The sequence below is a fragment of the Bufo gargarizans genome, chromosome 5 (assembly GCF_014858855.1).
Source record: "Bufo gargarizans isolate SCDJY-AF-19 chromosome 5, ASM1485885v1, whole genome shotgun sequence".
Taxonomy (NCBI): domain Eukaryota; kingdom Metazoa; phylum Chordata; class Amphibia; order Anura; family Bufonidae; genus Bufo; species Bufo gargarizans.
Window position 1 is genome coordinate 309,124,480 of NC_058084.1, and position 23,370 is coordinate 309,147,849.

At 44.1% G+C, this 23,370-nt stretch overlaps 1 protein-coding gene across 1 annotated transcript in view; it reads left to right on the forward strand.

The window, feature by feature from the left end:
- LOC122937870 (ovalbumin-related protein Y-like) overlaps nucleotides 1-23,370 on the forward strand; it is a 172,237-nt gene that overhangs the window by 57,547 nt on the left and 91,320 nt on the right. The gene's annotated exons all lie outside the window — the stretch shown is intronic.

Consider the following 23,370-nt stretch of genomic DNA (forward strand, 5'->3'; position numbering starts at 1 on the left):
GCCTCTGTGTTAGAATATACTGTCGGATTTGAGATTCACGATCTAACTCATATCCGACAGTATATTCTAACATAGAGGTGTTTCCATGGTGATGGGGACGCTTCAAGTTAAAATATACCATCGGATTGGAAAAAACTCCGATCCGATGGTATAAAAGGGACTCCTGACTTTACATTAAAAGTCAATGGGGGACGGATCGTTTGCAATTGCACCATATTGTGTCAACGTCAAACGGATCCGTCCCCATTGACTTGCATTGTAGTTCAGGACGGATCCGTTTGGCTCCGCACGGCCATGCGGACACCAAAACGACTTTTTTTTCATGTCCGTGGATCCTCCAAAAATCAAGGAAGACCCACGGATGAAAAAACGGTCACGGACTGTGACAGGTCTGTGCGGTGCATTGCCTAATGATCTGTCACTTACCAGTAGGAGGAGCTCCCGGCCAGACACAGACATCGCGGCTCGCAGGTAAGTATGATGCTTCTACATATTGCTAAGTAACCATGGCAACCGGGACTGCAGTAGCGTCCCGGTTGCCATGGTTACCGATCAGAGCCCCAGCGATTAAACTGGGACTCCGATCGGTACTCTCCACTGCCACCAATGATAGGGGGGGAGATTTTAATTAGGAGGGGAAGGGAGGGGAGAGGGCCCACTGGCCACCAACGAGTTAACTACAGGAGAGGGAGGGGGGGCCCACTGGCTACCAACGAGTTAACTACAGGGGAGGGAGGGGGGCCCACTGCCTACCAACGAGTTAACTACAGGGGAGGGAGGGGGGGCTGGCTACCAACGAGTTAACTACAGGGGAGGGAGGGGGGGCTGGCTACCAACGAGTTAACTACAGGGGAGGGGGGGAGGGCTGGCCACCAACGAGTTAACTACAGGGGAGGGAGGGGGTGGGGCCCACTGGCTACCAATGAGCTAACTACAGGGTAGGGAGGGGGGGGGCGGCCGCACTGGCCACCAATGAGTTAAAAACAGGGGGGGGGTCTGCCCCCTGCTGCCTGGCAGCACCTGCCAGGCAGCAGGGGGCAGTCATGTACACAGTTTTTTAGTATATTCTAACCTGAAGCGTCCCCATCACCATAGGAACGCCTCTGTGTTAGAATATACTGTCGGATTTGAGATTCACGATCTAACTCATATCCGACAGTATATTCTAACATAGAGGTGTTTCCATGGTGATGGGGACGCTTCAAGTTAAAATATACCATCGGATTGGAAAAAACTCCGATCCAATGGTATAAAAGGGACTCCTGACTTTACATTAAAAGTCAATGGGGGACGGATCGTTTGCAATTGCACCATATTGTGTCAACGTCAAACGGATCCGTCCCCATTGACTTGCATTTTAGTTCAGGACGGATCCGTTTGGCTCCGCACGGCCATGCGGACACCAAAACGACTTTTTTTTCATGTCCGTGGATCCTCCAAAAATCAAGGAAGACCCACAGATGAAAAAACGGTCACGGACCACGGACCTACGGACCCCGTTTTTGCGGACCTTAAAAAAAACGGTTGTGTGCATGAGGCCTAAGTCGAAGTGACAAAAAATGGTGAATTGCCCGTTTTTATTTTTTCCCATTATGCCATTTGCCGTATGGGATAAATATTGTTGTATTTTAATAGCATGTGGCGATATCCTTAATGTGCATTTTTTTTTATTGGTTAAGTATTTTTATTTTGGGGAAAGGGGGGTGATTTGAACTTTTATATTTTTTTATTTTTTATATATTTTTAAAAAACTTTTTTTCTTTTTTTTTTTTTTTACTTTTTCACTAGATTGCCTATTGTGTTCTTTGAAACCCGGCGGCTATGGCGTCCGCAGGCGCCATGTTTAAATACACGATTTCTGCTGTACATGTATGGCGGCAGTCACAAAGGGGTTAAAGTAAAGCTCTACTGCTGGAAGCACTTAAAGGGTGGCTTCAAACAAACACACACAACATTTTATAATACAATTTCTTTTAGCCAAAGACAGAAGTGGTTCCAGTAGGAAAGCATATAAGTCCTTCCTTTATATTTCCCATTTTATATTTTGCCGAGAAGTGTTTTTGGCACCTCCATACCCCTCCTCCTTCCCCAACACTCATACCTCTGCAACCATGCGTAACCAACCCTTTATTTACCATTATGGGACCTTTGAAAATAGCCGATCTCTGGTTATTTTTATAGCAGTGAATGGAGAGGACACCGTGCATGCACAGTAGTAGTAGTACAGGTGCTGTATTTATTAAGCCAGGCATGCTCAACCTGCGGCCCTCCAGCTGTTGCAAAACTACAACTCCCAGCATGCCCGAACAGCCTACAGCTATCAGCCTACAGCAGGGCATTGTGGGAGTTGTAGTTTTACAACAGCTGGAGGGCCGCAGGTTGAGCATGCCTGTTAAGCCAAGATCCCTTCCATGGACCGTCCATTAATACAAAACTTTTTTTCCTTTTTCATTTGGATACGCATCAAAACTCAAGCAATAATAAATAGATATAGTTTCCTGCAGCCCGCAAGGGCTAGCAGTATTCTGACACAAAATTAAAATAATTAATTAATTTCTCTACTTTTCAGAGTGTATAATTCACACATAACTTCTAACCCTCTAATTTCCATTCATAAAAAAGTCACATGGTGACACTCCGATCACATGGTTCCCCAGAACCAATCACAGCCCACTATAGCGGCAATACACCCCCCCCCCCACTTATAACTTTTCTTCATTTCACTTGGCAACGCTTCAAAAGGACTCGGCTATTACCTTACATAGTAGTCTTAAACAGGTCAGTGACGGCAGCGATACAGCCCCTCCAAAAATTCCATTAATAAAGTATATTACAAAAAGTATTATTGGGGCATTTAGGACATTTTACCAAAAACTTAATTAAAAGTTTAGTTACTCTTTAAGACATGACTGCTGCCTCTCATCAGTGCAGAGCAGAGAGTACTGGCTTAATTGGGTGAGAAGTTCCAATAAATGTCCTGCATATCAACTTTTAGCTTAGTGTACTTAGGGTCACACTTGCGGCAGAGAGATCAGGAAAGCAGTTCCGTCGCCGGAACTGCCTGCCGGATCAGGCAAAATGTATGCTAACTGATGGCATTGGTAAGACTGATCAGGATCCTGATCAGTCTTAAAAATGCCTGATCAGTCAAAAAAATGCATTGAAATGCCGGATCCAGCTTTCCGGTGTCATCCGGCAAAACGGATCCGGCATTTATTTTTTTCACCTTTTTTTCAGTCTGCGCATGCGCAGACCGGAAGTTTGGATCCGGCATTCCGGTATTCTGAATGCTGGATCCGGCACTAATACATTCTTATGGGAAAAAATGCCGTATACGGCATTCAGGCAAGTCTTTTTCGCCGGAGATAAAACCGTAGCATACTGCGGTTTTCTCTTTTGCCTGATCAGTCAAAACGACTGAACTGAAGACATCCTGATGGAAACTGAACTGATTACTCTCCATTCAGAATGCATGGGGATAAAACTGATCAGTTCTTTTCCGGTATAGAGCCCCTGTGATGGAACTCTATGCCGGAAAAGAAAAACGCAAGTGTGAAAGTACCCTTAGGCCTCTTCAACACTTGCGTTGTCCGGATCCGGCGTGTACTCCACTTGCCGGAATTACACGCCGGATCCGGAAAAACGCAAGTGAACTGAAAGCATTTGAAGACGGATCCGTCTTCAAAATGCGTTCAGTGTTACTATGGCAGCCAAGACGCTATTAACTTCCTGGTTGCCATAGTAGTAGTGGGGAGCGGGGGAGCAGTATACTTACAGTCCGTGCGGCTCCCGGGGCGCTCCAGAATGACGTCAGAGCGCCCCATGCGCATGGATGACGTGCCATGCGATCACGTGATCCATGCGCTTGGGGCGCCCTGACGTCATTCTGGAGCGCCCCGGGAGCCGCACGGACGGTAAGTATGCTGCTCCCCCGCTCCCCACTACACTTTACCATGGCTGCCAGGACTTTAGCGTCCCGGCAGCCATGGTAACCATTCAGAAAAAGCTAAACGTCGGATCCGGCAATGCGCCAGATCCCGATCAATGCCTTTCAATGGGCATTAATTCCGGATCGGCCTTGCGGCAAGTCTTCAGGATTTTTGGCCGGAGCAAAAAGCGCAGCATGCTGCGGTATTTTCTCCGGCCAAAAAACGTTCCGGTCCGGAACAAAAGGCATCCTGATGCATCCTGAATGGATTTCTCTCCATTCAGAATGCATTAGGATAAAACTGATCAGGATTCTTCCGGCATAGAGCCCAGACGACGGAACTCTATGCCGGAAGAAAAGAACGCAAGTGTGAAAGAGCCCTTAGCGAAGAAGGCACACACAGGAGCCTGATCCGCTCAGCTAATCCTGGCATAGTACATGGTTACAGGGTACCAAAGTGCTGTGCCAGCATTTAGTAAACCTCGGGGGGCACAGGCAGGATCAGCAATGTGTGCTCCTGCCCGTACTCCATGCGCAGCGGCCCCATTCATAAACTGTAGACTCCGTACTCTGTACGGTGTGCAGAAATGTAAATATAAAGCATACAGGGAAAGGTACGCTTTAGGGAGGAGAAACTCTATTAAAAATTATAAAGTATATTACAAAGGGTCGTACATTGACATAGGATAGCTGCCTTACATCTGGTGGCATCAGAGGCAGAGCTTGTTAAGAGCTCATTTGCATCCCTTTCTTCCCTGAAAGTAAAGCACCACACACAGTGGTCTTAATCGTAGTGCACCCTTATATAGTGCCACACACTCTGTACCCCATGTATATATCCTCATGCTCTGTGTCCCTATATATAGTGGTAGGTTCTCTGCCCCCATATATAATGCCAGGATCTGTGCCTTCTTTTTATAGGTTTCAGGATCTGTGACCCCTTTATATAGCACCTATTGCTCTGTATCCGCTTAATATGGTGCCAAATTCTGTGCTGGTATCAGATTCTATGCCCCCTTTATATAATGCCAAGAACTGTGCCATATATATACAGTGGGATGCGAAAGTTTGGGCAACCTTGTTAATCGCCATGATTTTCCTGTATAAATCGTTGGTTGTTACGATAAAAAATGTCAGTTAAATATATCATATAGGAGACACACACAGTGATATTTGAGAAGTGAAATGAAGTTTATTGGATTTACAGAAAGTGAGCTAGAATTGTTTAAACAAAATTAGGCAGGTGTAAAAATGTGGGCACTGTTGTCATTTTATTGATTCCAGAACGAATTATTGGAACTCAAATTGGCTTGGTAAGCTCAGTGACCCCTGACCTACATACACAGGTGACTCCAATTATGAGAAACAGTATTTAAGGGGGTCAAATGTAAGTTTCCCTCCTCTTTTAATTTTCTCTGAAGAGTAGCAACATGGGGGTCTCAAAACAACTCTTAAATGACCTGAATACAAAGATTGTTCACCACCATGGTTTAGGAAGGATACAGAAAGCTGTCTCAAAGATTTCAGCCATCTGTTTCCACAGTTAGGAACATTTTGAGGAAATGGAAGACCACAGGCTCAGTTCAAGTTAAGGCTCGAAGTGGCAGACCAAGAAAAATCTCGGATAGACAGAAGCGACGAATGGTGAGAACAGTCAGAGTCAACCCACAGACCAGCACCAAAGACCTACAACATCATCTTGCTGCAGATGGAGTCACTGTGCATCGTTCAACCATTCGGCGCACTTTACACAAGGAGATGCTGTATGCGAGAGTGATGCAGAGGAAGCCTTTTCTCCGCCCACAGCACAAAAAGTGCCGCTTGAGGTGGGCTAAAGCGCATTTGGACAAGCCAGCTTCCTTTTGGAATAAGGTGCTGTGGACTGATGAAACTAAAATTGAGTTATTTGGCCATAACAAGGGGCGTTATGCATGGAGGAAAAAGAACACAGCATTCCAAGAAAAACACCTGCTACCTACAGTAAAATGTGGTGGTGGTTCCATCATGCTGTGGGGCTGTGTGGCCAGTGCAGGGACTGGGAATATTGTCAAAGTTGAGGGACGCATGGATTCCACTCAGTATCAGCAGAATCTGGAGACCGATGTCCAGGAATCAGTGACAAAGCTGAAGCTGCGCCGGGGCTGGATCTTTCAACAAGACAACGAACCTAAACACTGCTCAAAATCCACTAAGGCATTTATGCAGAGGAACAAGTACAACGTTCTGGAATGGCCATCTCAGTCCCCAGACCTGAATATAATTGAAAATCTGTGGTGTGACTTAAAGAGAGCTGTCCATGCTCGGAAGCCATCAAACCTAAATGAACTAAAGATGTTTTGTAAAGAGGAATGGTCCAAAATACCTTCAACCAGAATCCAGACTCTCATTGGAACCTACAGGAAGCGTTTAGAGGCTGAAATTTCTGCAAAAGGAGGATCTACTAAATATTGATTTCATTTCTTTTTTGTGGTGCTCAAATTTATGCACCTGCCTAATTATGTTTAAACAATTATAGCACACTTTCTGTAAATCCAATAAACTTCATTTAACTTCTCAAATATCACTGTGTGTGTCTCCTATATGATATATTTAACTGACATTTTTTATCGTAACAACCAACGATTTATACAGGAAAATCCTGACGATTAACAAGGTTGCTCAAACTTTCGCATCTCATTGTATATATATATATATATATATATATATATACAGTACAGACCAAAAGTTTGGACACACCTTCTCATTCAAAGAGTTTTCTTTATTTTCATGACTATGAAAATTGTAGATTCACACTGAAGGCATCAAAACTATGAATTAACATATGAATTAAAATATGTCATATTCTAGGTTCTTCAAAGTTGCCACCTTTTGCTTTGATTACTGCTTTGCACACTCTTGGCATTCTCTTGATGAGCTTCAAGAGGTAGTCACCTGAAATGGTTTTCACTTCACAGGTGTGCCCTGTCAGGTTTAATAAGTGAGATTTCTTGCCTTATAAAGGGGGTTGGGGCCATCAGTTGCGTTGTGGAGAAGTCAGGTGGATACATAGCTGATAGTCCTACTGAATAGACTGTTAGAATTTGTATTATGGCAAGAAAAATATGTATATATATATATATATATATTAGCAGAAGGACCCAGCTTCGCATTGGTATATTTCATCTATTTCATTTTATGTTTCCGTGTGTCGTAGAAAGATATCAACAGTTTCGCCCATAACAGTGACCTCTACAGTACCCGCCCCTTTAACAGTGATCTCCGCATTGCCTGCCATTTTAACAGTGACCGTCACAGTGTCTGCCCCTTCAATAGTGACCTACATAGTGGTCGTCCCTTTAACAGTGACTTCCACAGTGCCAGCCCATTTAACAGTGACTTCCACAGTGACCACCCCTTTAACCACCTCCGGACCGCCTAACGCAGATGTGCGGTCCGGAGGTAGCAGCGCTGCGCAGAGTCACGCATATACCCGTCATCTCGCGAGACGCGAGATAACGCGAATATGCGCCCGCGCATGCGCAGTTCGCGCCGGCATTTCGTTCAGGACTATTTCGTCAGCAACCTGCCAGCCGTGATCATTGGCTGGCAGGTTGCTGATTTTAAAAAAATCCAATCAGAGAGCCGAATAACAGATCATATTTGTAAATATGATCTGTTATATGGCTGCCTGCTCCTCTGCTGGTTCTTTTCGTCGGTTGGATCCAGCAGAGGAGCAGGCTTCACAGTGAGTACACCAACACTACACACTTAGCCCCAGATCACCCCCCTGAACCCCAATTAACCCTTTGATCACCCCTTTGATCGCCCCTGTCAATCACAAGTGAAAAGAAAAAAGTGATCAGTGCAAACTGTCACTTTTTTTTTTCACTGGTATTGACCGTTAGGTTTCAGTATAGTTTAGGCCCCTTGGTTAGGTAGTTTAGGGATCGGTTAGCGCCCAGTCCACCGCACTCCGTTATTCGCTGATTAGCGTATCGCTAATCAGCATTTGTACTTTTATAGTATCTGGAAGTGATCAAAACTGATCACGGTCAGATCTATAATTGTACTAGTGTCACTTTAGTTCTCCCTCCACCCAAAACGCAGTGTTTGCCCGATCAGGCCTGATCGCTCGCCCACACGTGCGTTCGCCCACACCCGCCCCACCGCAGTGACAAAAAAAAATTTTTTTTTTGATCGCTGCACATTCAATTTACACGCACTGCGGCGATAAAAAAATCAGTTTTGATATTTTTTATCAACCGCAGCGGCCTCCGGTACTTCGCTAGGCTCCCCTTTGTAAGACAGGCTTGCTTTTTTTTCTTGGGTAGTCTCAGGGAATACCCCTAAATTTAGTTGCCCACATGTCTAACAGGGGGTATTCCTCTGAAGAGGCCTACAGGCTTCTGACCCAGTCGGATGAGGAGTGGGAACCCTCATCTGATGAATCCAGCGGGTCAGAATACGAACCTGTAGAAAGCAGTGGCTCTCTGACCCAAAGTTCGGACGAGGAGGCTGAGGTCCCTGATACCACCAGGCATACCCGGCCCCGTGTCGCTAGACCGCAGGTTGCGCAGGATCCGCTTCAAGAGCAGCAGAGTGGGGCTGGTGCTGTCGGATTACGTGGTGAGGCATACACCAGCAGCCCAGCCCTTCCTGGACCTAGTACCAGCACTGCCGTACAACCTGGTGAAGTAGCGAGCACCAGAAGGGCAGTTGAAGCTGGTACGGTGGCACGTGCAGTAGTGACCCCGTCGCAGCCACCGCAAAGACGTGCCCGTAGAGCCCCTAGAATCCCAGAGGTGCTGGCAAACCCTGATTGGCAGTCCCCAACTTCAGCCGCACCTGTAGTTTTCCCTTTCACCGCCCAGTCTGGAGTTCGGGTTGAGACAGCTCAGATCGGTTCGGCCCTGGGATTTTTTGAGCTGTTCTTGACTGCGGAGCTTTTAGACTTAGTTGTGGCAGAAACAAATCGGTATGCCACACAATTTATAACCGCTAACCCGGGAAGCTATTATGCCCAGCCTTTCCGGTGGAAACCAGTCCAAGTTTCCGAAATTAAAACTTTTCTGGGCCTCCTCCTCAACATGGGCCTGACAAAAAAGCATGAATTGCGGTCATATTGGTCCACGAACCAGATTCATCACATGCCCATGTTCTCTGCTGCTATGTCCAGGACACGATTTGAGGTCATCCTGCGTTTCCTGCACTTTAGTGACAACACCGCCTCCCGTCCCAGGGGCCACCCTGCTTTTGACCGGCTCCACAAAATTCGGCCCCTCATAGACCATTTCAACATGAAATTTGCAGATATTTATACCCCAGAGCAAAACATCTGCATAGACGAGTCCCTAATACATTTTACCGGGCGCCTTGGCTTCAAACAATACATCCCAAGCAAGCGCGCCCGGTATGGGGTCAAATTGTATAAGCTCTGTGAAAGGGCCACAGGCTATACCCACAAATTTCGTGTCTATGAGGGAAAAGATCAGACCCTGGAGCCGGTCGGTTGCCCTGACTACCTGGGGAGCAGTGGGAAGACAGTTTGGGACTTGGTGTCACCCTTATTCGGCAAGGGGTACCATCTTTATGTGGACAATTTTTACACAAGTGTGGCCCTCTTTAGGCATTTGTTTCTAGAACGGATTGGCGCCTGTGGTACCGCGCGAACTAGTCGCGCGGGCTTCCCCCAACGGCTCGTTAGCCCCCGTCTTGCAAGGGGGCAGAGGGCCGCACTGTGTAACGAAGAACTGCTCGCGGTGAAATGGAGAGACAAGCGTGACGTTTACATGCTCTCCTCCATTCACGCAGACACGACAATACAAATTGAGCGAGCAACCCGTGTCATTGAAAGCCCCTCTCAGTCCACGACTATAACCTCCACATGGGAGGGGTGGACTTCAATGACCAGATGTTGTCTCCGTATTTAGTTTCCCACAGAACCAGACGCTGGTATAAGAAGGTGTCTGTATATTTAATTCAATTGGCTCTGTACAATAGTTTTGTTCTCTACAGTAAGGCTGGGAGAACTGGATCCTTCCTCAAATTTCAGGAAGAGATCATCGAGAACCTCCTGTACCCAGGAGGTTCCGTGGCCCCATCCACCAGTGTAGTTAGCCGTCTACACGAGCGACATTTCCCCAATGTCGTTCCTGGTACCTCAACCCAACCGTCACCCCGAAAAAGATGTTGTGTCTGTAGCAGGAGTGGAATAAGGCGTGACACCCGCTATTTCTGTCCTGACTGTCCTGACCACCCTGCCCTATGCTTTGGAGAGTGTTTCCGGAAGTACCACTCACAGGTACACTATTAGCATAGGGATCATCTCACCAGGATAGGCACACAGGGCTATTAGGGCCCATTCACTCACTGCTGCTGCAAACGTCTCCTTTCACATGGGACAAAGTGCATAACGCACTTCGCCACATCTTTGGGCGATTTGCGCTTTGCACATTGACCCATGGGGAAGGAGAGGTTTGTTCTATAAAGGAAAAAAAAAAAAAAAAAAAAACACACCAGTAAGCAAACACGTTAATGTTCAGTTCAAAAAGTTAAAGTTACATGTTCTGTTGCAAAGTTAATAAAATTATTGCGTTGCGGCCTGGTTTTTTCTTTTTTTTTTTTTTTTTGTCTTTTTACCTTCCAGGTGGACCAACCGATCGACCAGCTGCAGCACCGATGTGCATTCTGACAGAAGCATTGCGCTGCTGTCAGATTACACGCAAGTCGGTGTATGCGGCGCTGCAAGACGGGATTTTCTCCTCTGCAGTAACAGATATGTTTGCCGAGGCATACGAGCTGAGGAGGAGGCGGCGTTCCTATGCTTTGGCAAACACTTTATATATATATATATAAAAAAAAAAAATGCCAGGGCATACGAGCTAAGTGGGTATGGATGTAGGGCGGAGCTCCTATGTCCTGGCAGACGCCTTTCCCCTCCATTTTTTTTTTTGGCAGAGATTTTTTCATCCACATTGATCAATGCGAATGAAGAAATCTGTGCCGTTCATTTTTTTCTTTCAGCCCAGAGGCTGAACGGAAAAAAAAATCTCATTACCTGTATTCTCAATATAAGGAGAATAGCAGAAACTCCTAATGCTGGCCATACATGTAATGATTGCGGAGACCCTCAAATGCCAGGGCAGTACAAACACCCCACAACTGACCCCATTTTGGAAAGAAGACACCCCAAGGTATTTGCTGAGGGGCATATTGAGTCCATGAAAGATTGAAATTTTTGTCCTAAGTTAGCGGAAAGTGAGACTTTGTGAGAAAAAAACAAAAAAAAATCAATTTCCGCTAACTTTTGCGAAAAAAAAAAAAAATTCTATGAACTTGCCAGGCCCCTCATTGGATACCTTGGGGTGTCTTCTTTCCAAAGTGGGGTCACATGTGGGGTATTTATACTGCCCTGGCTTTTTAGGGGCCCTAAAGCGTGAGAAGAAGTCTGGGATCCAAATGTCTAAAAATGCCCTCCTAAAAGGAATTTGGGCACCTTTGCGCATCTAGGCTGCAAAAAAGTGTGACACATCTGGTATCGCCGTACTCAGGAGAAGTTGGGGAATGTGTTTTGGGGTGTCATTTTACATATACCCATGCTGGGTGAGATAAATATCTTGGTCAAATGCCAACTTTGTATAAAAAAATGGGAAAAGTTGTCTTTTGCCAAGATATTTCTCTCACCCAGCATGGGTATATGTAAAATGGCACCCCAAAACACATTCCCCAACTTCTCCTGAGTACGGCGATACCAGATGTGTGACACTTTTTTGCTGCCAAGGTGGGCAAAGGGGCACATATTCCAAAGTGCACCTTTCGGATTTTGCAGGCCATTTTTTTACACATTTTGATTGCAAAGTACTTCTCACACATATGGGCCCCTAAATTGCCAGGGCAGTATAGACAATCTCGAGAAAGGGAGCTACTCCATCAGCAACTGGCCATGAAGCGGAGCTGGTGTTGGTAATGGTCTGCCTCTGTGAAAACCTGAAAAAAGACTGGAAAATTAAAGTGGGACAGTGCATCGGCTGCGACATTACGTAGCCCACTAATATGTGAGCAAATGAAATTGAAGTTATGATGCAACAACAGCCATACGAGCTTCCGCACGAAAGCCATTATGTGCCTGGATCCTGATCTACCCTTCATTAGACTGTCTGTGAGTGCTGCATTGTCGGTTAGAAATAACACTGTCTGGTTTCTCCACTGTTCACCCCATATCACAACTGCCCCTACCATGGGATAAATTTCGAACAGTGAGGAGCTCCTGGAAAACCCAGGTATGCTGGTAATTTCTGATGGCCATGGGTCAGTAAACCAATGGGTACCATGTATGGCTGCGAAGCCGGCAGTGGGAGAAGCGTCTGTGTGAACTATTGGCTAATGATTGGATACCACTGGAATGAACAAGGAGACTCCATTCCACTGAGAGAGGAAGTTGTCCCACATCAATAAATCAGAAATGGCCTCCTGATCCAGGTAAACTGGGCTATCTTGGCATGGTGCTTGAGGGAGGAGCACCAGCAGTCTTCAAATAAATGATCTGCCCTGCGGAATGATCCGCATGGCAAAATTCAGCATGTCGAGAAGTGACTGAAGATCTGCTTTGGTGGTGACCCTCACTTGGGCTAGCCTGTGTACAACTGCCTTGATTCTGGCCAACTTGTCCTGTGGAAGACTGGCTTGCATGTCTACTGTATCTAGGTGTATGCCTAGAAATGTGATCCCTGTGCTAGGGCCTTCGACCTTGTGTGGGGCCACTGGAACTTTGAGGTCTTCAAATGCAGTACACAAGACCTGTAAGTCTTGAGGCTCCTGATTTGGGGATTCTAACAGGAGAAAGTCGTCCAGGTAATGGATAACATGATTCACCCTGAAGGTATTGGACAAGACCCAATGCAGGGTGCTGGCAAACTGGATTTTGACCAAAAAGTCAATTTGTTAGCAAAATAATATAACCCCTGCCATTTCATGCCATGCCATTGCCATAAGTCTGGTTGGATGGGCAGTAACTTGAATGCAGTCGGTAATGTCTGCTTTTAATAACCAAGTACCCTTCCCTAATTTAATTATTACCTGGATAGCTTCGTCTATAGATGCATATCTCATGGAGAATTAATGAGTTCATGCTTGGTATTTGTAATGAATGCGGGGCCGACAAGTCATAAATTAACTGTTTTTTATTTGAGAACTTTCCAGTTACGATGTCTACTCGATTGATCCTCCAGCATGCAAAGGGAGGTTGGCTGAAGGGACCTATTAGATAACCCCTGTCTAACTCTGTCTCGATTAGTTGTGTAACTGCCTCTGGGTCTCTGGATGCTGACTACAAATTCCCGCACTCGTATGTGGTCTGCGGGAGGGCGAGAAAACCTGTGTGGTAGCCGCTAATTAAACCCTTGACCACGAACTGCACCCACTCTGGATCTGGATGGGCAGTCAAAAACGAGCGAGAAGCTCCATGTTAACCACGCTTAGTCATGCCGGGCCTTGATTTTTCTGAGGGCACGCCACGCGAGGATGGGCTCTGAAACAGATAGCACATAAGTGTAGTAACCTACACTGACTATAATGACAAGCTGTGTAATTATAGCTGTTGCATATCTGAGACTTCCCTAGGTATTTGATGGGACGCCCTAATTTATCGACACCGGAGGCTGAATTATTACCGGATGGACCTGGGCAGAACTAGGCTGAATCGATTCTGCAGTGTTGATCGTATTTGAACACCAACCCGCCGTGTGGGAATGAGAATTACAGACGGTGCAGGTCGGAGCTTTCAGGCCTGCGAAATGGTGACAAAACAATTCAGTGTCTATATTAGACCAATCAAGGATATGTTGACACTGTGTCAGGGCGGCTGCAGCTTTTGCCGAGAATGAGCGATGATAATCGAAAAATGTAGAAAAAGTAGTAGGGCACACCTACATTTGGGTACACATAGGAGATTTATTATACATTTATTCATACAACAGTATATAATAATATCACATAAAAACAAATTAAACAAATATTAGCATGCGGTTACTGCGTAGATAAAAAATAAAAAATCGCTTAAAAAGTGCAAAATGTCACTGGACAAAATAATCCTAAATAGAGGAGTCTTTTCACTAAGTCTTTCTCCAAATTGAAATATTAATGTCGCAAGTCTAATTCCTCAGTCCGTATAAAGTGAAGTTCCCAGAACAGTTTCAATGTAATAGAAGGATAATTTTGTTACTTATGTTTCCTTTACTTGAATCACTTTCTGTGTGTATATCGGTTCAGCATTTATTTGTCTACTCACACTTATGCTGGCTGTATTGCGGTTTACCTTGGCGTCCCACGTATGGTCTGCTTGCAGTCAGCGGTATCGCTTCCTGAGTGTGGATCCAGGGATCTTCGGTAGTGAATTGCAGGGGTGCCGTAGATAGAAATTTGTAAGTGAGAATCACTGCCAGGTGCTTGAATCAAGCTGCAGGTTTGTTCTTGCTCCGGCAATCAGAGTTTGCTTTCTCCTGCCAATTCTTTTTAATACCGATCCCTCTCCTTGTGGTTAGTTTGAAGCGCTTCAATGTTCCAGCTGCATATCCAGTCTTATGGGATCCTCTCTCACCATTTACCGATATAGTGCCAGTGTTTACTAATGATGTGCCTTAATTTCTTGTGTTGTGTGTTAAAAGGTAAAATTATCCTCATATTGTCGCCATTGTTTTGTTTGTCGATTTTTGTTTTCGTATCGAAAAAAGTTTTCCGATCTAACTGGCGTACTGAATCTAGAGCTGTATCTAAGATCTTTATGGGGTACTGTTTTTTGAGGAATTGGTCCTTCATTACCCTAGCTTCCTCCTCAAAAGTATCTATCTTTGAGCAATTCCTCTTTATTCGTCTGAACTGTCCAGTAGGTATATTCAGTAACCACTGTGGTAAATGACAACTGTCATATAGAATGTAGCTGTTTTTTGCGGTCGGTTTGTGATATGTATTACAAATTAATTTATCATTCTCTACCATAATTTGTAGATCTAGGAATTCTACCATCGTCTGACTGATTTTTGCTGTAAAACGTAAGTTGGAATTATTTTGGTTAATCTTTTCCGAAAAATTGTCTAGGGATTCCTGGTCATTCTTCCATATAAACAAGATATCGTCTATATATCTTTTCCAGAGTACCAGGTCTGTCCCCAGCTTGGGATCGATGACCTCCTGTTCCCAATTTGCCATAAAAAGATTGGCGTAGCTGGGGGCAAACCTGGTGCCCATCGCCGTACCGCATATCTGCAGACAGTAACAAAATATATTTTGAACCACATTATTTTTGGTATAACTCTGACATGTATTTACAGATATGCGGTACAGGCGATGGGCACCAGGTTTGCCCCCAGCTACGCCAATCTTTTTATGGCAAATTGGGAACAGGAGGTCATCGATCCCAAGCTGGGGACAGACCTGGTGCTCTGGAAAAGATATATAGACGATATCTTGTTTATATGGAAGAATGACCAGGAATCCCTAGACAATTTTTTGGAAAAGATTAACCAAAATAATTCCAACTTACGTTTTACAGCAAAAATCAGTCAGACGATGGTAGAATTCCTAGATCTACAAATTATGGTAGAGAATGATAAATTAATTTGTAATACATATCACAAACCGACCGCAAAAAACAGCTACATTCTATATGACAGTTGTCATTTACCACAGTGGTTACTGAATATACCTACAGGACAGTTCAGACGAATAAAGAGGAATTGCTCAAAGATAGATACTTTTGAGGAGGAAGCTAGGGTAATGAAGGACCAATTCCTCAAAAAACAGTACCCCATAAAGATCTTAGATACAGCTCTAGATTCAGTACGCCAGTTAGATCGGAAAACTTTTTTTCGATACGAAAACAAAAATAGACAAACAAAACAATGGCGACAATATGAGGATAATTTTACCTTTTAACACACAACACAAGAAATTAAGGCACATCATTAGTAAACACTGGCACTATATCGGTAAATGGTGAGAGAGGATCCCATAAGACTGGATATGCAGCTGGAACATTGAAGCGCTTCAAACTAACCACAAGGAGAGGGACCGGTATTAAAAAGAATTGGCAGGAGAAAGCAAACTCTGATTGCCGGAGCAAGAACAAACCTGCAGCTTGATTCAAGCACCTGGCAGTGATTCTGACTTACAAATTTCTATCTACGGCACCCCTGCAATTCACTACCGAAGATCCCTGGATCCACACTCAGGAAGCGATACCGCTGACTGCAAGCAGACCATACGTGGGACGCCACGGTAAACCGCAATACAGCCAGCATAAGTGTGAGTAGACAAATAAATGTTGAACCGATATACACACAGAAAGTGATTCAAGTAAAGGAAACATAAGTAACAAAATGATCCCTCTATTACATTGAAACTGTTCTGGGAACTTCACTTTATACGGACTGAGGAATTAGACTTGCGACATTAATATTTCAATTTGGAGAAAGACTTAGTGAAAAGACTCCTCTATTTAGGATTATTCTGTCCAGTGACATTTTGCACTTTTTAAGCGATTTTTTATTTTTTATCTACGCAGTAACCGCATGCTAATATTTGTTTAATTTGTTTTTATGTGATATTATTATATACTGTTGTATGAATAAATGTATAATAAATCTCCTATGTGTACCCAAATGTAGGTGTGCCCTACTACTTTTTCTACATTGTTACCATTTTTGAAGATTGGGTGAAATCTTTTTTGTAGGAGCACCCACCCTATTCATTGTTCAGGGAGTGAGCCACCTCTATTCAAAAACTCTGAATACAAAACCCTTTTTCACCCATTGAGAGTGAGCTCCTTCTTGCACAATGATGGACATTTGGAGTCACATGGAGACCAAACGCCTCAAAGTTGAGACGTTTACATTTGATGATAATGGGGAAGGTTATTCAAATCCGCCATATGAAAAATCAATGGCGGATATATTTAAAGATCTAGAAAGCTTGTTACATAAGCAACTCAAACAACGCTGGGAGATTAGAGCCCTGAAACAATACATTGTACAAGGTAAAATACCTACAGGGCTGTTATTATCTAAAACCCCAGCGTATGACCTATATAATGAGGACTTTGAGAAAGAATGGGAGGACTTTTTACGGGCACAATCCATAAATTTAATGGAGATGATCGTGAAGAGAAGATCCCAAATTCTGGATCAAGTAACAACTCAAATAGAGGAAATGAAATTGGTCATTGGAAATTTACCAAAAAATGATGAATATAAAATGTGGCAGGAACGAATATGTAAAAATATTGACAAATTAGAGTATGATATAATCACCAAAAAAGTCAAAAAAATTCAAAATACCAAAAAAGAAACTAAAAAACAAAGGGTAACAAGTAACCCACAAACATTAGAAACTACGGAAATAGAACCCACATATAGCAGGGAACAGAGCGATTTTATTATACCAACGTCTAATAGATTCGAAATATTCACTGAAAATCATTTTTTAGATCAGACCCCCCCCCACCACAAAGTGAGGTCACGACAAAAAACACAGAGAAAATCACCACATATAACACAGAGAGAATCACCGACACACCGATACAACTTAAGACACAGAGACAACAGTCGGGATTATCAATATCACAGGACACGTCAACAATACAACACGCCACAACCACGGGACACAGTACGATATCGGGAATCCCAAAATGCACAAAGACACCAATACAAACCACAAAGACACGAAAGAGGAAACCACGTAGAGGATGTAAACAAAAGAAATTACAACCCACATTATTAATAGAAGAATCTGACGCGATTGTCAATTTGAGTACCACCACCCTGACTGTGTCACAGATAAAGTTACTAAATAAAGGTCTTAAGTTTGCACCATCCAACAAACTTAATAAATTTTACACTCTGATAGGTATAGAGAAATTTATAAGGAAACTTTGCCTAAAGAAATATTTTTTTAAAAATCCGGTAATTAATGAAGTCAACACATTAGGCGGAAGGAAATATATCCACACTGATGTTAAAATGAAATCAACTAAATATCCAAGACAAGAAATTAGTGAAGAACTAAGCACTTTCAGAAAAGCAGTCGAGCATGACATTAGGAAAATAAAAGTAAACAATAACAGAGATAACAACCTGTCTAGAGGAGAAGTACAAGCAATTAAACAACTACAGAAAGATCAGGACATAACAATACGTCCGGCGGACAAAGGCGGGGCCATAGTGGTATGGGATACAAAAAATTATAATAAAGAGTGCTTAAGGCAATTAATAGATACAACCACGTATAAAAAATTACGTACTGACCCTACAGCGGAATACCACAGAGAGCTGGTCACTTTATGTGAAGAAGGGCAAAAAATAGGCATTCTATCCAAACAAGAATTTAGATATATTACCGAGAGCCAATGCAGGCTAACGGTTTTTTATTGTCTCCCAAAGTTACACAAAGACCCTATCAATCCACCTGGACGACCCATAATATCGGGAATAGGGTCACTGACCGCAAATTTGTCCCATTACATAGACAAGTTGCTACAACCTACTGTCAAAAACATAAGATCTTATATAAAAGACACGACTGCGATAATACAAATAGTAGAAAATCTTAAATATGATCACAAGTGGACTATAGGCACATTGGACGTACAGTCTCTATATACCATAATAGACCACACGCAGGGGATAGAAGCTATGGGGCAACAATTAAAAAAAGCAAGTCAGCTACCTGAAGAACAGATAGAATATCTGCAGACAGTAACAAAATATATTTTGAACCACAATTATTTTTGGTATAACTCTGACATGTATTTACAGATATGCGGTACGGCGATGGGCACCAGGTTTGCCCCCAGCTATGCCAATCTTTTTATGGCAAATTGGGAACAGGAGGTCATCGATCCCAAGCTGGGGACAGACCTGGTGCTCTGGAAAAGATATATAGACGATATCTTGTTTATATGGAAGAATGACCCGGAATCCCTAGACAATTTTTCGGAAAAGATTAACCAAAATAATTCCAACTTACGTTTTACAGCAAAAATCAGTCAGACGATGGTAGAATTCCTAGATCTACAAATTATGGTAGAGAATGATAAATTAATTTGTAATACATATCACAAACCGACCGCAAAAAACAGCTACATTCTATATGACAGTTGTCATTTACCACAGTGGTTACTGAATATACCTACAGGACAGTTCAGACGAATAAAGAGGAATTGCTCAAAGATAGATACTTTTGAGGAGGAAGCTAGGGTAATGAAGGACCAATTCCTCAAAAAACAGTACCCCATAAAGATCTTAGATACAGCTCTAGATTCAGTACGCCAGTTAGATCGGAAAACTTTTTTCGATACGAAAACAAAAATAGACAAACAAAACAATGGCGACAATATGAGGATAATTTTACCTTTTAACACACAACACAAGAAATTAAGGCACATCATTAGTAAACACTGGCACTATATCGGTAAATGGTGAGAGAGGATCCCATAAGACTGGATATGCAGCTGGAACATTGAAGCGCTTCAAACTAACCACAAGGAGAGGGATCGGTATTAAAAAGAATTGGCAGGAGAAAGCAAACTCTGATTGCCGGAGCAAGAACAAACCTGCAGCTTGATTCAAGCACCTGGCAGTGATTCTCACTTACAAATTTCTATCTACGGCACCCCTGCAATTCACTACCGAAGATCCCTGGATCCACACTCAGGAAGCGATACCGCTGACTGCAAGCAGACCATACGTGGGATGCCACGGTAAACCGCAATACAGCCAGCATAAGTGTGAGTAGACAAATAAATGTTGAACCGATATACACACAGAAAGTGATTCAAGTAAAGGAAACATAAGTAACAAAATTATCCTTCTATTACATTGAAACTGTTCTGGGAACTTCACTTTATACGGACTGAGGAATTAGACTTGCGACATTAATATTTCAATTTGGAGAAAGACTTAGTGAAAAGACTCCTCTATTTAGGATTATTCTGTCCAGTGACATTTTGCACTTTTTAAGCGATTTTTTATCTACGCAGTAACCGCATGCTAATATTTGTTTAATTTGTTTTTATGTGATATTATTATATACTGTTGTATGAATAAATGTATAATAAATCTCCTATGTGTACCCAAATGTAGGTGTGCCCTACTACTTTTTCTACATTGTTACCATTTTTGAAGATTGGGTGAAATCTTTTTCGTAGGAGCACCCACCCTATTCATTGTTCAGGGAGTGAGCCACCTCTATTCAAAAACTCTGATAATCGAAAAATGCTGTGCCGCCATACTTATAACCTAATTCAACCACTTTGTACATGTATAAGTCTAGCTCAGCCCTCCTATGCGGGTTGGCTGTACAAATGACGTCCCGGTATAAGCTAAATGCTAACATGAACTCTGTGATATTGAGCTTCCTGTTTAACCTGGCATCCTTAGACTTCAGGATGACAGATGCCTCACTGCATGCTATGCTCTTATTGTCCGGGGCCTCATGTGTGGCAATAAGCAGGGATGCCAGATTGACGTCCCTGCTCTCCAATATATCTTGCCTGATATTAGCAGGAATGTAGGGGGATGGAGCGTTTGTGGGAATTTGAGAAGACCCACCAGAAACGCTAAACTACACCACTGCAGCTAACGCTAGTGTCAGTGCCGCCCATGCTGTGGCAGCAGTACTGGCTTCAACCGACTACATCCTGGCCTGTAAGTCAGTCATGGACAACGCCATGTTGTTGATGACGGCGTGTAGCTGTGTGAGCGACGTCTGAATGGTATCCATTGACACCACCTCTTGGCTCACGGGTGGTGCATCCGCGATAAGGAGACGTTATAGTTCCGCTTTCCTAGCGGAGGCGGGAAAGGAGATGCCCCTTTTCCGCAACTCAGCGGATAATTTTGGGATAGTCCAGGATCTTAAGAATGTCACCGCGCTTCACTCAGACTGTGACTCCCCACTGTCCCGAGATGCGGATGAGCCTCCTGGAATGAATTATTGCGACCTCTTCCTACCGGCCAGTAAATGAGAGCAATTAGTACCCCCCTAACCAGAACTGCGACCCGCGAACATTATGCCCATGTGCCTGGCATGACGTGACCACCAGTAGACCCCAACCAACTAGAACGATTGCTATGGCGGCCCCCACTGTGCAACCGCCACCTGCTACGTGCCTGATTGTGCCACCTATCTGTGTCTAGCCGTGACCAGGCCTGTAGGCGAGACGGAACTTGTTATCTATTGGCGTGGTAGATAGCTGCCTACTGTATGACTTGGGTATCGATCTGTAACCTGACCATAGTGGTCGTCTAGCCGTGTCCGTACCAGACATGCCTGGTCTGTGCCTGAAGACGCAACAGGACTTGGTATCGAGTCTGTAGTCGTGTCAGACATGACCTTGCTGCGCCTGTGGGCATGGCACTGGATGTACAAATGTAATAACGTGATTCCGTGCGCCTGTAGTCATGACAGGACTTTATGCCGAGTCTGTGGATGTGACAGACGCGTTAATAGAATTCCTGTAGTCATGACAGGACTTGTATCTGAGTCTGAGGTCGTGACAAACATGCCAGTAATGCACCTGTAGTCGTGACAGGGCTTAAGACATTTGTTGTTATATTTTCTTTGTTTTTTTTCTTCCCCTTCCACCCCCCGCCTATAGGCCTGGAGGTAGTAGGGACCATTATCTGGTCACACCCCCACCAGTACCCAGAACGTGACTGACATACCTACCTTATCTGACCTGCTTATTTGGCCTTGTTGTGTCACACCGACGTGACACGTAACTGTGAAGATATGAAAAAATATTTGTAAACTTTATATATATATATATATATATATATTTTTTTTTTTTACATTGCACTGTACGGCAAAAGCAATTCAATAGAACATGGAAAGACCAGGGCAGGGAGGCTCCAGTCAAGAAGCAATTAGAGAATATGGCTCTCAGTCCTAGAGTATGGAGTATGAATGACGAAGGCTGACAACACAGAGGCACTCCCGGACATGCACAGGCCAGCCCCAGTGACAAACCAGGCTCCAAACAATGTGCCCACAGTCCAGGAAACCGCAGAACCGCACACATGCAACAAAGCAGCAACACCATTCATATAGGGCAGACAACAGCCCCCTCTGACAAGCCTCAGTGAACCCACAGTTAGCTGCTATAATATTTGTAAGCAGCAGAGGGCGCTCACACCCCATGTCGACCACAACAGCACATGCTGATGCGAGGTAGCCGGCGGGCATGCGAGTACCCCTGCTACCACCAGGAGGTCGGGGCTTCATACCACCGCCCTCTCCCCACTGTATCCCCAGCCGCCGAGTGCCGCAGTCAGGTGTCCCCAGAAGCCTGCCCCCACCGCGGCCAAAGCAGACCTAGCCACAGAATGGGCTATGTGCAGCAGAGGGCGCTCACAGGCCCCATCGACAGTGCCCGGCACCTGCTGATGTGAGCAGCCGCCACCGCCGCCACAAGGTAAATGATGCTGTGTCCCGCTGCCCTCCCCTGACAGTGTACTCGGCCGCGTCTTACTTTGGGTGTTGTTTGTGAATCAGCTCTGCAAGACGCCCGATCGCTGACCTGGAGCCGAATAACCCAGAAATGACGTCAACCGTGCAGCAGGTATGTGCTGCTGCCTTTTAACCGTAGATAGCCCCGCCTCCCCTCGCACAAATATGGCAATAATAACAATTGCCTAACACATATACACTCACCTAAAGAATTATTAGGAACACCATACTAATACGGTGTTGGACCCCCTTTTGCCTTCAGAACTGCCTTAATTCTACGTGGCATTGATTCAACAAGGTGCTGCATACCTCGGTTGTAACGAGTGGTTATTTCAGTCAACGTTGCTCTTCTATCAGCTTGAATCAGTCGGCCCATTCTCCTCTGACCTCTAGCATCAACAAGGCATTTTCGCCCCCAGGACTGCCGCATACTGGATGTTTTTCCCTTTTCACACCATTCTTTGTAAACCCTAGAAATGGTTGCACGTGAAAATCCCAGTAACTGAGCAGATTGTGACATACTCAGACCGGCCCATCTGGCACCAACAACCATGCCACGCTCAAAATTTCTTAAATCACCTTTCTTTCCCATTCTGACATTCAGTTTGGAGTTCAGGAGATTGTCTTGACCAGGACCACAGCCCTATATGCATTGAAGCAACTGCCATTTGATTGGTTGACTAGATAATCGCATTAATGATAAATAGAACAGGTGTTCCTAATAATTATTTAGGTGAGTGTACATATATATATATACTGACCAAAAATATAAACACAACACTTAATGTTTTGCTCCCATTTAGCATGAGCTGAACTCAAAGATCTAAAAACATTTTCTACATACTGTACACAAAAGAACCATTACTCTCAAATATTGTTCACAAATCTGTCTAAATCTGTGTTAGTGAGCACTTCTCCTTTGCCGAGATAATCCATCCCACCTCACAGGTGTGGCATATCAAGGT